This window comes from Mytilus californianus, unplaced genomic scaffold, assembly GCF_021869535.1.
Source record: "Mytilus californianus isolate M0D057914Y unplaced genomic scaffold, xbMytCali1.0.p SCAF_15, whole genome shotgun sequence".
Lineage (NCBI taxonomy): Eukaryota > Metazoa > Mollusca > Bivalvia > Mytilida > Mytilidae > Mytilus > Mytilus californianus.
This window is the reverse complement of record NW_026262637.1, coordinates 1,094,094-1,112,131: the sequence shown is the minus strand read 5'-3', so window position 1 is coordinate 1,112,131 and position 18,038 is coordinate 1,094,094. Positions and strand designations below refer to the sequence as shown.

Sequence of the window (18,038 nt, the reverse complement as noted above, 5' to 3'; positions counted from 1 at the left end):
AAGAGACATTTACCAATCAACTAGTGTATGATGCCTAATTACCATAAATAACTTTCCAATGCCTTTTAACTGGAGAAACACAACAATTATCGCTAGTTGAGCAAAATTTGCTTATTTTTCCAGAGCATATACGTTTACTTCCGGTGTTTGGTGTGATTCATGTTGCTCAATATTTAGTTTTCTGTGTAGTGTTTTCTATGCTGTTATTTGACGATTCGTCTTTTTTTCTTTTGGTCATTGTGTTGTCGGTTTGTCTTCAACTTATGATTTTGGAATGCCCACATGATATCTTCTAATATTTAAATCAGAAAACTTTTTTTATTTGATACATTGTTGCCTTCATTTTCATAATACCTGAAATTGAGAAATTATTGTGATGTTTTCATCAATGCGAATATTTCGACTAAAAGAGTATGGTTACTATAAGAACTCGAATTATGACATTTATCTGTATGCAGATTTTCCTGAAATAGCAATAATTAATCTCACATGTTTGTCCATTCGTCAAAAATCGTAATTATAAAAGTGCGCAATAGTTAAACTTTCATTATTTACAACACACTTGTCGCTGAACGTTAATCTGAATACAAATGCGTCCGAGGACATGGAAATCGTGCCTCTGATTCAAGGACCGACTTTGGCTTTACTTTATGTCCATTTTGATCCGTAGGCCCATTTTTTAAGCTTTGAATTTCACATATCTTGACCTCGAGCATCATTTAAGAGAAATGGATTGCCAAAATGCGCATCTGATGCAAATTAATATCGTTAATGTTCTTGTAGCAATCTTACTTATTTTGTAGTGCTCAGGTAGATTACATACTGCAACGTCCTGGGCAGTGTAAATAAAGACGATCACTTACTACAGACAAATTTAGAAAATATATTTTAGAATGTAATGTTTCTTTTTGTAGTTGTATTATGGTTGTAAAAACGTTTAGTATGCAGTACAGAAGTCATAATAGCTTCATACTAAAATCGCTCTACAGTCCTATATACAACTAAACTAATGGAATTCGGTTCTAATAATTATAGGCTAATGCTAAAACATGCAAGAAACTTTTGATTGTTTTATTTAAAATACACTACACATTTTTAGAATGTTGTCATGGTTAGGTTTTATTAGTACAGAAAACATTACTTTGATATATGTCATTGTTTATGTCTGAAAGAATCCTGCATTAATGTCTATGCGATGTAATTTTTCATCACTAACTGCGAGATGTCAGCTCTAAAAAAAAACTAAGAATAATTTATAGAAATGCAGTCAAATTTTGTATATGAACTTTTTGAAAGCTAAAAAAACATTTAGACATTACCAATTTCAATAAAGTTATAAAGTTTTTACAGTGGAACAAATCTAACCACTTTTATTTGTTTACGTTGATTCAAATAATTCAAATAAGTGAACTGTACATGAGATAAGTTTATGTGCTTTGAACAAGAATTTTTTATCGAATTAATACAATTGTAAATGCGTCGCTATTCTTACACCAGACAACACTATGCTAATGTAGGACAAGGCCTATTGCTGATGAAATTGTTCATCCATTATAGCATTAAATAGCTGCCTTCCAGAAATGTACTGTTTTATTGTTTTTTCTAGAAACAACTGATTTTCAATCTGCAGGATTTGATTTTCAGATAATCGTGTGATGTCTCTTGCCTTTGTATCATGAATGAAAAATCTTTAAAACTCCTCAATTGGTCTTCCAAGCGAAAACTTTCTGCTCCCGTTTTAAACAGCATTGTTTTACACCTTTGTATACCGGAAGTGTATTTGAAACATAATGAACATGATTGTGTTGTTCCATTTTTAATTTCTGTTTCTACAACCTATGAAAGTTTGATTTTTTTGTCACATGACTGTGTCAGTGTAAACGAATTGTTCTGTGTATCATACATAACAAAATTATAGGACATGGAAGGTTTCCATGACAATTTATTCAAATTTGAAGTGTTACTGTTCATTGTAAACTCTGCGGTATAAATTGTGTTGTTGCATGAATTGTCAATTATCAACTGAAGAATGAACCGAGCAGATAAAAGTAGTGTACAACAAATAAACAGGACTAAAAATCCTCCACAAAAATATTTTAAATTCCCACCATTCCCCATTGCTTGTAGATTCAGATTCAATATTTTATTAAATCTCGTATTAGATTTGTTTAAAAATTCGTCTGTTAGACTGCATCATCTGCAAAAAAAGACAATTTTAGAATTAAGTATATTAAATGAACAATGTCTGATTAATAAACCGAGTGATGTTCATGTTTAACTCTACAGAATATGCAAATATTTCATTATCAACTCCTTGATTAGAAATGTAATTATAATGCAATTTCAGAGGACATACAGATAATTGAATTATCAGATACAGTACTATCTAATATGAAAATAAGAAAGTGTGGAATGATTGCCACTTAGACAACTATCCACTAGTCGATTACAATTTGAAGGCATGTTATTCATTGCTTTACACCACCTGTTTTTGTTGTGGATAATGATTTTGTCTGCGCATGGTGTTTTATTAGAAGTGTTGTTTTTTTTTTAAGTGCTTTTTTGAAGGGAGTGTTTTAATGCAACTAAATATATGATTGGCCGTCAGTATGTTTTACTTTTGCAACAAATAAAAACACAGGTTGGTTCCAATAAACAAATTATATGCAAATAAGTAGAAATTATTCCAGTCATAAAAGAGAGACGAAAGATGCAAACTGGATATTCAAACTCATATGTCGAAAAACAGCCTGACAATGCCATGTCAAAAAACGACAAACGATCAAAAGACAAACAATAGTATACAAAACACATCATAGAAAACTAAAGACTGAGCATAGTTAAACCCACTAAAACATGGTGCGATATCAGGCGCTCCAGAAGGGTAAGCAGATCCTGATTACTTTTTAAAGACAACATATAAATGGTTGAAGTTGTTTTCATAGTAATCCAACAAACAATCTACCTTGCAATTGGTATATGCTGTGCTGTTCGACGTGCTATCACTGTTATGAACCGACATTTTTACTAAATATTCTTGAAAACAAGACAAAAAACAGAATGTATGCCAAATCATCTGAAAACACACACAGAAAACACCTCTAGTAAAGCCTTAGCATTTTGTATATCTAAGGAAGGTTCTTTAGAAACATACATGTCTGCGACAAGTGTGGTAATTGATAGTTCTTATTATCTTTTATTCTTTTATATACATGTCTGCAACAAGTGTGGTATTTGAGAGTTCTTATTTTATCTTTTATTCTTTTATATACATGCATGTGTGATTATATACCATATAACTCAAATTTGTCGCAATTCTGTGAATACGCTATCATTGTATGTTGCATTTATGGAGATTTAATAACGGAAGTATACCCTAAACTCTTGATATAATCACCGTGAATCACTGTGTGGATTATAAGACCGGAAAAGGTACGAGGGGTTGATTAATAAAAAAACACTGTACAAAAAGTATAAATCGAAGACAATATCAGGAGTAAAATGAAAAATTTTGAAAAGACAAACAACAATCCACAAAACACTACATTGATCTCAGATGTACACCACCAAATATCCTACATTGATCTCAGATGTACTTCACCAAATATCCTACATTGATCTCAGATGTACACCACCAAATATCCTACATTGATCTCAGATGTACATCACCAAATATCCTACATTGATCTCAGATGTACATCACCAAATATCCTACATTGATCTCAGATGTACACCACCAAATATCCTACATTGATCTCAGATGTACACCACCAAATATCCTACATTGATCTCAGATGTACACCACCAAATATCCTACATTGATCTCATTATCAAATATCCTACATTGATCTCAGATGTACACCACCAAATATCCTACATTGATCTCAGATGTACACCACCAAATATCCTACATTGATCTCAGATGTACACCACCAAATATCCTACATTGATCTCATTATCAAATATCCTACATTGATCTCAGATGTACACCACCAAATATCCTACATTGATCTCAGATGTACATCGCCAAATATCCTACATTGATCTCAGATGTACATCACCAAATATCCTACATTGATCTTAGATGTACACCACCAAATATCCTACATTGATCTCAGATGTACATCACAAAATATCAGGGTTGGTCGGCTTATGCCCCTTTCAGCAAAACAAAACAAAAAGTCTTCAAACACTTAGCTTATTTAAAGAAGTATATAAAAGTGAGTTGCTTCCTTAAGTTTCATTAAAATAAAGAGAAAGTTAAAACCGGTTATATTCCATAGATATATTTCTTACGTCTTACAAACAGCGGTGAATTATTATTTATTTCCATATTGCAGGCGTTTTTCATCAATTATTGATCTCTTCATTGTTCATAGAAATATGAGTGTTATGCTGTTGTTTACGTATATCTATACTATGCATTCATTATTATTTATAGGATACCAACTTTCGTGGATTGTGTGGGAACAGGTGAACCACGAATCTAAATGTTCAATGAATTACAATTTCCCTATAGGCTTGTATGCAGACTTTTGGAATACCATGGAATCAAATATCCACGACAATGACAGTTTACTTCAATCCACAAAAATTGGTACTCGCGAATATAAATGAATCCAAAGGATTTTGATTCAAAGTTATCAAAAAATTGGAAACAACACGTTTAATAATTCCATGCGTCCGAAGCGCTTTTCTGGATTTACCTTCATCAGGAACGCTTAATGCCAAACATTTGAAAACCGAGGGATGTATAAGTACCGAAACAGTTGAAGAGCTATATGACAAAAATCAAATTAACTTACCTTATTTGCAAGTAGGATTGCTTATTGAAAGCATGAAGACTGAACCGTTTCATTTATGTCATTTCTTTTCTAATTTTAAACTAAACGTAACTTGTCGCAAATAAATATGTGTGTGATTATGTTTTATTTATATTATTGGAAATTTTCTATATATTCAATTCAATTTTGTATTGGCAATAAACACCAGATTTGTAACAAGAAATCAAATATGAACAGCACAATCAATTAAAAAACACTTACCACGTATATTAGTAATTAAACTGAAAGCTTTAATTCAATATTACTAAAGTTCGTCTCCATAGACTTATTTCACACATTACACATGTTTTCGGTCACCATCATGAACAAAGCAATATCTTTTTATGATTGACATATTTTTTACACTTTTTGTATCTTACATATCCATCAATGGTGGATCCTCTGCATTATTCATTGTATTGTTTTGATACATTGTAATGAATTAAAAATTAACAAGTTGAGCGAATTTTCAAGTAAAATTACTTATAGAAAGCTCGGAGAACTAAAATCGTTCGGTCATGTCATATAACCTTTAATTTTTTTCTTTTTAATAAATGTAACTGTCCATGCATACAATTTATTTTTGACTGTGTGACTGAGTTTTATTTTTGTAGCATGTTTAAATATACTGCTTAGTTAACTCCACTGGAAATTTTCAATAGAAAATATATTTAATTTCAGAAGAACCATAGGTAAACATTGTAAAATGTAGTGCAGATTTTTTTAACAAAATAATTTGTATGGATAATAGTCACGACTAGATTTTTTTAAATAGGTATATGTTAGATCTGCAAATTTGCGTCAGATAAACTTTGGTACTTCCCTCAGCGGGAGCATATATGTATATATACTAGGCTGATATTACACGGCGATAATAGCTTACAAAAACCACTTTGTTGTTAAAACGCATGTTCTTATTTCAAACGATTGGCTTTTATTACAAGAACGACAATTTTATTCACTACGTTGTACACAGAAAGTTATAAAAGTATAAAATATAAAATGATTGAACTTCCCTTTGTGGCGATAGTAAAACCGCGATCTATATATATTCCGTACTCAACTACCACTGTGTACATATCATATGTTCGTATAGCTGCACCAAACTACCATCTGCAAGCTAGATCGACCAGGTTGAAGGGCGGAAAATTTAGACTGACACTTTATGGAAAATGAGTGTATGCTGGTTATTGATGGCAATTTAAACTGAAAACAGGCGATCCACTGACCTCTAAGAGAGTCGTTGCAAGGGGTTTGCTTAATGAGCAGAGAGTGTGGTACTTTCCCTACATGATGATCTAAACGGGAGTGTCTTCTTTTCTTTATCCTTTACTAGGTAAAGTCATTTTTCTGTTTTAAAAAAAATATTTCTACTTTAGCACTTTTTTTGTTGTTGTTTTGTTGTTGTTAATATGTTTGTTTGTTTGGGTTTTTTTTATTATTGGGGGGTGGGGGGTATTGTATCTACTAATTTCTATTGTACCATTATTCTTTATTTTGTTAACCCCATACATACTCTTCTGCATGTGGCGTCATATGAAACGCCCGCATTCCGACCGGTAGGTGGGTGTGTATTTATTCATCTACCACCCACAAACATTTAAGAAAAGGTTTTACGACAGAGGATAGGAATGACTATATTTCTATATCATGCCCAACCCTTAAGTTACATACAGATAGATCAAACATTATTGGCATTATACTATGTGGTAACATATATGATTGTATTGCTGTAATTGATCTTGAAACTTGCTGGATAGTATTCAGCAACAAAGGACACTGTTTATTGAAAAGAAACTCCGAAACAAAGTGATAAATAAACTCAGCATAGATACCATTATTGAAATTTTGTATTTGCGCCTGAGGCGCGTTTTGTCTACAAAAGACTCATCAGTGACGCTCGAATCAAAAAGAGTTAAAAAGGTCAAATAAAGTACGAAGTTGAAGAGCATTGAGGACCAAAAAATCCTAAAAGTTTTGCCAAATACAAGTGTTCCAACGGGTATAGAACTTTAATCTCCGAGTCGATGATCATTCTAACGGCGTTGTAATCGACGCATTAGCACTGACAGTATTTATATTTATTCCGTTCAAGGACTAAGACAAATAATGTTTGTTTTTAGCCAAGGATAGTCTGGATTCTCAATTAAACGACCTATAAATACAGGTTAAAACGAACGGGTTTTATCAAAACAAAAAAGCTAAAAGTCAAGCTTCACGAATTGATACATGTGCTAAAATATCAATTTCAATCCATTTCTCCATGGCTTGAAAAAAAATTATATTTGCCGTAAAAAACAAAACCTTTTTTTTCAGTGAAGATATAGGGAAACATCGAGTAATCAAATGTAAAAATAAGGAGATGTGGTATGATTGCGAATGTGATAACTATTCAGAAAGATCCAAATGTGAAAAATCACAGGTTAGTTCGAGATTGTACTGATGTCTGACGGCATTTATTGAGATTTTAAGGTGGCCCCATCAATTCGAAAGAGATAAAAGAGGGACGAAAGATACCAGAGGGACAGTCAAACTCATAGATCGAAAAAAAAAACGACAACGCCATGGCCAAAAATAAAAAGACAAACAGACAAACAATAGTACAGATGACACAACATAGAAACCCAAAGACTAAGCAACACGAACCCCACCAAAAACTGGGGGTGATCTCAGGTGCTCCGGAAGGGTAAGCAGATCCTGCTCCACATGTGGATAAACGACAGTTTGGTGTATACAACAAAAAAGAACGAAAAACAAACAACCACTACAGTGTCTTGTCTTGGAACATATCTTTAGAAAAACAAACAACCACTACAGTGTCTTGTCTTGGAACATATCTTTAGAAAAACAAACAACCACTACAGTGTCTTGTCTTGGGACATATCTTTAGAAAAACAAACAACCACTACAGTTTCTTGTCTTGGGACATATCTTTAGAAAAACAAACAACCACTACAGTGTCTTGTCTTGGGACATATCTTTAGAAAAACAAACAACCACTACAGTGTCTTGTCTTGGGACATATCTTTAGAAAAACAAACAACCACTACAGTTTCTTGTCTTGGGACATATCTTTAGAAAAACAAACAACCACTACAGTTTCTTGTCTTGGGACATATCTTTAGAAAAACAAACAACCACTACAGTGTCTTGTCTTGGGACATATCTTTAGAAAAACAAACAACCACTACAGTGTCTTGTCTTGGGACATATCTTTAGAAAAACAAACAACCACTACAGTGTCTTGTCTTGGGACATATCTTTAGAAAAACAATTATGGCGTTTTGATATCGTTGAATACTTCTTCATGATTCAATCTTCTAATTAAGAATGCTTCATAAAAATGCAGTCAATTGTTTTAAAGACAAACATCAAACATTTATACATTACCAATTTTATTAAGGTTACCATTAGGTCTTTTATAGTGGAAAGAATATAATTACTTTTATTTGTTTATTTTGATTCAAATAACTGAACGATAAATGCGATAAGTTTATGTTCTTTGAACAAAAAAAAAACTTTCAATTGAATACAATAGCAAATGCATCGCTATTCTTACACCAAACAACAGTATACTAATGTATGGCGAGGCCTTTTGTTAATGAACTCGTTGTAGACAATTAAATAGCTGCCTTCGAGTAATGTACTAGTTTATTGTTTTTCTAGAAACAACTGATCATCAAACTGCAGGATTTGATTTTCAGATAATCGTGTGATGTCTCTTGTCTTTGTATCATGAATGAAAAATCTTTAAAACTCCTCAATTGGTCTTCTAAGCGAAAACTTTCTGCTCCTATTTTAAACAGCATTGTTTTACACCTTTGTATACCGGAAGTGTATTTGAAACATAATGAACATGATTGTGTTGTTCCATTTTTCATTTCTGTTTCTACAACCAATGAAAGTTTGATTTTTTTGTCACATGACTGTGTCAGTGTAAACGAATTGTTCTGTGTATCATACATAACAAAATTATAGGACATGGAAGGTTTCCATGACAATTTATTCAAATTTGAAGTGTTACTGTTCATTGTAAATTCTGCGGTATATATTTTGTTGTTGTATGAATTGTCTATTATCAACTGAAGAATGAACCGAGCAGATAACAGTAGTGTACAACAAATAAACAGGGCTATAAATCCTCCACAAAAATATTTTAAATCCCGACCTTTCCCCATTGTTTGTAGATTCAGATTCAATATTTTATCAAATCTCGTATTGAATTTGTTTACAAATTCGTCTGTTAGACTTCATCATCTGCAAAAAAAAGACAATTTTAGAATTAAGTATAATAAATACACAATGTCTTTTTAATAAACCGAGTGATGTTCATGTTTTACTCTACAGAATATGCAAATATTTCATTATCAACTCCTTGATTAGAAATGTAATTATAATGAAATTTCAGAGGACATACAGATAATTGAATTATCATACACTGTACTATCTAATATCAAAAATAAGGAAGTGTGGTATGAACTATCCACCGAAGTTCAAATTAAGTAGATGTAAGCAATTATAGGCAACCTTACTTTTGCTTACATCCACTTTATTTGAACTTTGGTGGATAGTTGTCTCATTGGCAATCATACCTCATCTCGTTATTTTATATTACTTACATGTTTTATTCCATTGAATCTAGTCGATTACAATTTGAGGCATGTTATTCATTGCTGTACATCACCGGTTTTTGTTGTGGATAATGATTTTGTCTGCGCATGGTGTTTTTTTAGAAGTGTTGTTTTTCTTTTTGAGGTGCTCTTTTTTTAAGGGAGTGTTTTTCTGCAAGTAATTTATTTGATTGGCCGTAAGTATGTTTTACTTTTGCAACAAAAAACCACAGGCTGGTTCCAATAAAATATATGCAATTAAGTAGAAAGTATTCCAGTCATAAAAGAGAGACGAAAGATGCAAAATGGATATTCAAACTCATATGTCGAAAAACAGCCTGACAATGCCATGTCAAAAAACGACAAACGATCAAAAGTCAAACAATAGTATACAAAACACATCATAGAAAACTAAAGACTGAGCATAGTTAAACCCACTAAAACAGGGTGTGATATCAGGCGCTCCAGAAGGGTAAGTAGATCCTGATTATTTTTTAAATACAACATATAAATGGTTGAAGTTGTTTTCATAGTAATCCAACAAACAATCTACATTGCAATAGGTATATGCTGTGCTGTTCGACGTGCTATCACTGTTATAAACCGCCATTTTTACTAAATCTTCATGAAAACAAGACAAAAAACAGAATGTATGCCAAATCATCTGAAAACACACGCAGAAAACACCTCTAGTAAAGCCTTAGCATTTTATATATCTAAGGAAGGTTCTTTAGTCTTAGAAACGCGACAAGTGTGGTATTTGAGAGTTCTTATTATCTTTTATTCTTTTAAATACATGAATGTGTGATTATATACCATATAACTCAAATGTGTCACATTTCTGTTAATACGCTATCATTGTATGTTACATTTATGGAGATTTAATAATGGAAGTATACTCTTAACTCTTGATATAATTATCGTGAATCACTGTGTGGATTCTAAGACGGGAAAAGATACGAGGGGTTGATTAATAAAAAAACACTGTACAAAAAGCATAAATCGAAGACAATATCAGGAGACAAACAACAATTCACAAAACACTACATTGATCTCACATCACCAAATATCCTACATTGATCTCACATGTACATCACCAAGTATCTTACATTGATCTCAGATGTACATCACCAAATATCCTACATTGATCTCAGATTGACATCACCAAATATCCTACATTGATCTCAGATGGACATCACCAAATATCCTACATTGATCTCATCACCAAATATTCTACATTGATCTCAGATGGACATCACCCAATATCCTACATTGATCTCATCACCAAATATCCTACATTAATCTCAGATGTACAACACGAAATATCCTACATTGATCTCATCACCAAATATCCTACATTGATCTTATCACCAAATATCCTACACTGATCTCAGATCACCAAATATCCTACATTGATATCAGATGGACATTACCAAATATCCTACATTGATCTCAGATGGACATCACCAAATATCCTACATTAATCTCAGATGTACATCACGAATTATCCTACATTGATCTCATCACCAAATATCCTACATTGATCTTATCACCAAATATCCTACACTGATCTCAGATCACCAAATATCCTACATTGATATCAGATGGACATTACCAAATATCCTACATTGATTTCAGATGGACATCACCAAATATCCTACATTGATCTCAGATGTACATCATCAAATATCCTACATTGATCTCAGATTGACATCACCAAATATTCTACATTGATCTCATCACCAAATATCCTACATTAATCTCACATGTACATCACGAAATATCCTACATTGATCTCATCACCAAATATCCTACATTGATCTTATCACCAAATATCCTACACTGATCTCAGATCACCAAATATCCTACATTGATATCAGATGGACATTACCAAATATCCTACATTGATTTCAGATGGACATCACCAAATATCCTACATTGATCTCAGATGTACGTCACGAAATATCCTACATTGATCTCATCACCAAATATCCTACATTGATCTCAGATGGACATCACAAAATATCCTGCATTGATATCAGATGGACATCACCAAATATCCTACATTGATCACACATCACCAAATATCCTACATTGATCACACATCACCAAATATCCTACATTGATCTCATCACCAAATAATCTACATTGATCTCATCACCAAATACCCTACATTGATCTCAGATCACCAAATATCCTACATTGATATCAGATAGACATCACCAAATATCCTACATTTATCTCACATCACCAGATATCCTACATTGATCTCAGATCACCAAATAATCTACATTGGTCTCATCACCAAATACCCTACATTGATCTCAGATCACCAAATAATCTACATTGGTCTCATCACCAAATACCCTACATTGATCTCAGATCACCAAATATCCTACATTGATATCAGATAGACATCACCAAATATCCTACATTTATCTCACATCACCAAATATCCTACATTGATCTCATCACCAGATATCCTACATTGATCTCACATCACCAAATATCCTATATTGATTTCTCAGATGTACATCACCAAATATCCTACATTGATCTCAGATGGACATCACCAAATATCCTACATTGATCTCAGATGGACATGACAAAATATCCTGCATTGATATCAGATGGACATTCCCAAATATCCTACATTGATCTCACATCACCAAATATCCTACATTGATCTCATCACCAAGTATCCTACATTTATCTCATCACCAAATATTCTACATTGATCTCAGATAGACACCACAAAGTATCCTACATTGATATCAGATGGAAATCACCAAATATCCTACATTGATCTCACATCACCAAATATCCTACATTGATCTCATCACCAAATATCCTACATTGATCTCACATCACCAAATATCCTACATTGATCTCAGATGTACATCACCAAATATCCTACATTGATCTCAGATGGACATCACCAAATATTCTACATTGATATCAGATGGACATCACCAAATATCCTACATTGATCTCATCACCAACTATCCTACATTTATCTCATCACCAAATATTCTACATTGATCTCAGATAGACACCACAAAGTATCCTACATTGATATCAGATGGAAATCACCAAATATCCTACATTGATCTCACATCACCAAATATCCTACATTGATCTCATCACCAAATATCCTACATTGATCTCACATCACCAAATATCCTACATTGATCTCAGATGTACATCACCAAATATCCTACATTGATCTCAGATGGACATCACCAAATATTCTACATTGATATCAGATGGACATCACCAAATATCCTACATTGATCTCAGATGTACATCACCAAATATCGGGGTTTGTCGGCTTATGCCCCTTTCAGCAAAACAAAGCAAAAAGTCTTCAAACACTTAGCTTATTTAAAGAAGTATATAAAAATGAGTTGCTTCCTTAATTTTCATTAAAATAAAGAAAAGTTAAAACCGGTTATATTCTATAGATATATTTCTTACGCCTTACAAACAGCGGTGAATTGTAATTTATTTCCATATTGCAGGCGTTTCTCATCAATTATTGATCTCTGCATTGTTCATAGAAATATGAGTGGTTATGATGGAGTTTACGTATATTTCCAATGGAATCAACTAAGCAGAAAAATTAAACATGCTACATATATAAAACACAGTCACAAAGTCAAAAATAAATATTACTTGTATGCATGGACAGTTGCATATTAATAAAATGGCTTTACCGAACTATTTTAGGTTTCCGAGCTTTTTATAAGTAATTCTATTTGAAAATTAGATCTGTTTGTTAATTGTGAGTCAAAAAATCCAAATTATACAAAAAATACGACGAACAACACAGAGGATCAACCATCAAAACAATACGACGAACAACACAGAGGATCAACCATCAAAACAATACGACGAACAACACAGAGGATCAACCATCAAAACAATACGACGAACAACACAGAGGATCAACCATTGATGGATATCATAGATTCGAAAGTTGTATAGTAATGTTAATCAGGGACAAATATTGCTTTGACATATCATATCGGTCAAACAATTCATAATGGTGACCGAAAATATATGTAATGTTTGAAAAAAGTAAAATAACACAAGTAAAATTCAAAACGGAAGGTCCCATATTAAATGTCAAAACCAAAAGTTCAAACACATCAAACGAATCAGTCATTGGAACTGAATTCGGAGACGAACTTTAGTAATATTGAGTTAAAGCTTTCAATTTAACTACTTATATACATTTTACTGTTTTTTAATTTGATTGTTTGTTCATTATTATTTGTAGGATACCAATTTTCGTGGATTGTGTGGGAACAGGTGAACCACGAATCTAAATGTTCAATGAATTTCAAATTTCCTATAGGCTTGTATGCAGACTTTTGCAATACCATAGAATCAAATATCCACGAAAGTTCTAGTTTACTTCAATCCACGAAAATTTGTACTCGCGAATATAAGTTAATCCGCTGTATTTTGATTCAAAGTAATCAAATTAACTTACCTTATTAGCAAGTAGGAAAGCTCATTGAAAGCATGAAAACTGAACCGTTTCATTTATGTCATTTCTTTTCTAATTTTAAACAAAACGTAACTCTTTACGCAAATATTATATGTTTTATTTATATCATTGGAAATTTTCTATATTCAATTCAATATTGTATTGCCAATAAAATCTAGAGTTGTAACAAAAAATCAAATATGGAAAATACAATCAAATTAAAAAACAGTAAATGTATATAAGTAGTTAAATTGAAAGCTTTAACTCAATATTACTAAAGTTCGTCTCCGAATTCAGTTCCAATGACTGATTCGATTGATGTGTTTGAACTTTTGGTTTTGTCATTTGATCAGGAACTTTCCGTTTTGAATTTTCCTTGGGAGTCCGGTATTTTGGTAATTTTACTTTTTTCAAACATTACATATATTTTCGGTCAACATTATGAATCGTTTGACCGATATGATATGTCAAAGCAATATTTGTCCCTGATTGACATTACTATACAACTTTCGAATCTATGATATCAATCAGTGGTTGATCCTCTGCGTTTTTCGTCGTATTGTTTTGATAATTTGGATTTTTTGACTCACAATTAACAATGTGATCTAATTTTCAAATAAAATTACTTATGAAAAGCTTGGAAAACTAAAATAGTTCGGTAAAGCCATTTTATTAATATGTAACTGTCCATGCATACAAGTAATATTTATTTTAGACTTTGTGACTGTGTTTTATTTATGTAGCATGTTTAATTTTTCTGCTTAGTTGATTCCATCGGAAATTTCCAAAATGTATTTACTATATATATATAAAAATATTAATTTTCGCGAACCATTTAGGTCACGGAAATTCCATTTTTTGCCATCAGTAAGGAGAGTTGTACAAATAATGTGAATACACAGAACCCCGATCCAATTCATCTTTTGCTAAAAATATTTATCATTTTCTGTTTTATATCTCCTAACATCATTCCATTTTTCTCTAATTTCGATTAAAATATGCCAAAACCTGCAGTAAAAATAGATGTATGCCCCAAATAAACATTCCCCGATTGGTTGAACTACTATGGCGTCGATGTAAAGCAAGGCAAGCCTCGGTGTAAAGCAACGCAAGCCTCGATGTAAAGCACACGCTTCCCAAGAGTAAGGAGAGTTGTACAAATAATGTGAATTCACAGACCCCCGATCCAATTTATCTTTTGCTAAAAGTGTTCATCATTTTCTGTTTTGTATCTACCAACAACATTCCATTTTTCTATAATCCCGATTTAAACATGTCGAAACCTGCAGTAAAAATAGATGTATGCCCCAAGTAAACATTCCCCGATTGGTTGAAAAGCTGTGGCCTCGATCTAAAGCAACGCAAGCACACGCAAAAATTTCCGTTGACATGTTGAACTTCGACCCCGGGATTCAGCCGAGGTAACCTTCAGCCGATTCACATAGAGATTTTCTTGCGCTCAAATGTAATTCTAAGTGAAGTATACTGGTAAAGTAAAATTACATTCTTTTACAGAAGTATTTACACATTTTATCATTAATGTATTGTCATGCTACTGCATATTTACGCTGAGCTTTAGTTAAATATAATTCTATACAAATTTTGTTACGTCAAGCATTAACAGTAAGAATATATTTCGCGCCAAAACAAGAAAATAATCTGTATCACAAAATAAGTTTATCAGCATCTTTCTGAAATTTTCCAACAGAGAATAGCGTTAATTATAGAGAAATTTTGGTGAGTATTACTTATTAATGTTAAGGTTCTCCAGAGGTGGTTCTCTACACCTTCTTGGCGGTCAATTTAATCCTATTTATCAATTATCCCCGATGGCGATGACACCCAGTCGATTTGTGTCATGAGCGAATATCTTATCTATTTGATGAAATAACTTCTTCATTAACTGTACATGCAATATTTTTGTAGTTTTTGATAACCGTGCACATTCCCATTACATGTCCGCAAGATAAATGGGTTATGCATTTGTGAATTGTCGGTCAGTGCGTGATCACGTGACATTATTATTTGTAAACAAACGGGCTCCCCATGTAACACGTGTCAGAACTATCCATACAAGGTGCAATCAATCTTATATTTCACTATTTGATGATATTTCTGTGTCTGTTTGTAGGTTTTGCAGATAAGATGTCATAGTGTAGTTTCATAGACAAAAAAGTACCATGATTGTTCCTGTTCAGTAGTTGTGATTTTTTTTTATAGAATTAGAAGGTAAGTCTACATAAAATTTGCTGTTACAAAATTTTGGAAATTATTTAAAATTAAGGAATGTATCTCCCTCATGCAAAGCTCTGATTCCTTGCCCAGCTTTGGCTATACTTTTTGTCCTTTTTGGTTTATTGCTCTTCATGTTTTTAATAAGCTTTAGATTTTCAAATATTTTAGCCTTGAGCATCACTGAAGAGACATTGATTGTCGAAATGCGCATCTGGTGCAGAAAAATTGGTACCATTTATGTTATTAGTCATTATTTAATGAATATAAAAATGACTCAACTCTCTGTGTAATTTTTCCCCAATTTTTGAAACATGCATAATTTAAAGAGCATTTGCTTCCCTTGAACCCTCCCCCCACCCATACAAATTGCCCAAAACTCGTACTCATAGTCCGAGATTAATGTCCAACATCTGTTTTTGCGATTCCGGCATTTTAACTCTCTTATTTTCAAATTGAACACACTCGGCCATTCAGCTTATTTGCATCATAAATGAACGAGGTGTTAGATTATGTTTTCCTATTGAATAAGGGTCATTTTCATAAATCAGCTCTCATAATGCATTGTAAATTACTTTTTCTGTTGGTCAGTCACAATGTTTTAAAGTTAAAGTTAAAATGCCAGTATTGATGTGTCAACTGTCCAAATATGAGAAAATAGCGGGTGGCAGGTCGATTAAACTTACTTAAATGAAGAGAAAAATGAACTAATTGAGGCTCAATAAGGGTCATTTGCATAAATCAGTTCCCATAATGTTGGTCATGTGACATTCTTTTAAAGTGAAAGTTAAAATGAGGGTGGTAATGGGGGTACCTTCATGACGAATAAGGGTAAAAAATCTTGCCAGATGACGTTAACGGTAATTTTTGGTGCATGACGATAAAATGAAGACTTTCTTTAAGACGTTAAAAAAATTGACAGATGTTGATGAATCACGTTAATTTTTTCCCAAAAATAACGGTAACGATAATTATTTGAGACCTCTGATGAATCACGATAAGGATATGTTGACGAATCACGGTAAAATGTTAACATATTTGACACTAACGGTAGCCAAATTGACCGTTTGACGCCTGACGGTAAAGGGCATTCATACCCTCTAAAATGCCAGTATTGATGGGTCAATGTGAAAACTGTCCAAATATGAGAAGATAACGGGTGGCAGGTTGATCAAACTTACTTAAATGAAGAGAAAAATGAATAAATTGAGGCTTGATTTATATGGATCCAGTCGCCTCCAGAAGCAATGAAGCAGAACATCCACTTTGGACGGGCAAATATCATCTATCTGATATGGGACCAGCTGAAGTCCCACTGCCCTAGCTGGTGTCGCAAAACAGTCGTTGGAGGTTAGAGTAATCTCCGACTACAAAACTCAATTCCAATGACAAAAATGCCCTAATCTTTAATTGAAAGCATTGGAAAAGTAAACTGTAAATTATAATTTTGACAATGACCACAATTTGTTTTAGTTCAATGTACATGTAATAATATGCGGGATAATACATGAACTTAATACTGCTTCAAGGTTATACAGGTTTGTCAATGTAAAATAAAATAATTTGTTTGCTAACTTAGGGAGCTACTATTTGATTTTTAGGGGGTGGGGGTCTAGGATGAAATTTGAAAAAAAGGCAGGATGAGTCAATATGAAAAAAAAGGCAGGATGACAATTTATGTAAAAACAAGTCGGGATAAACTAATAGAAAAAAAGGCAGGACAGATTACATCTCGAACTTAAAAAAAAAAATGCAGGACAAAATATTCATCCTAGCCCCCCCCCTTTTTCCCCCCATAAAAATGGAAAGGAAGCTCCCTTATAGTGTTTCCTTCAGCGGGTGTTGGCCTGTTTTCATACGCCTGTTCATGAGAAATAT

At 32.8% G+C, this 18,038-nt stretch overlaps 1 long non-coding RNA gene across 2 annotated transcripts; it reads right to left on the bottom strand.

Annotated features, from left to right (window-relative positions):
- Window positions 1-1,056: 1,056 nt before the first annotated feature.
- On the bottom strand, window positions 1,057-13,993 carry LOC127725180 (uncharacterized). 2 transcript variants are annotated; one of them, XR_007992821.1, is made up of 2 exons: window positions 13,932-13,993; window positions 1,057-2,197 (listed from the first exon to the last, which is right to left on the bottom strand). It is a non-coding gene; the product is annotated as an uncharacterized LOC127725180 (long non-coding RNA). The 2 variants fall into 2 exon arrangements; XR_007992822.1 differs by lacking the exon at window positions 13,932-13,993 and adding an exon at window positions 4,806-4,873.
- Window positions 13,994-18,038: the final 4,045 nt, after the last annotated feature.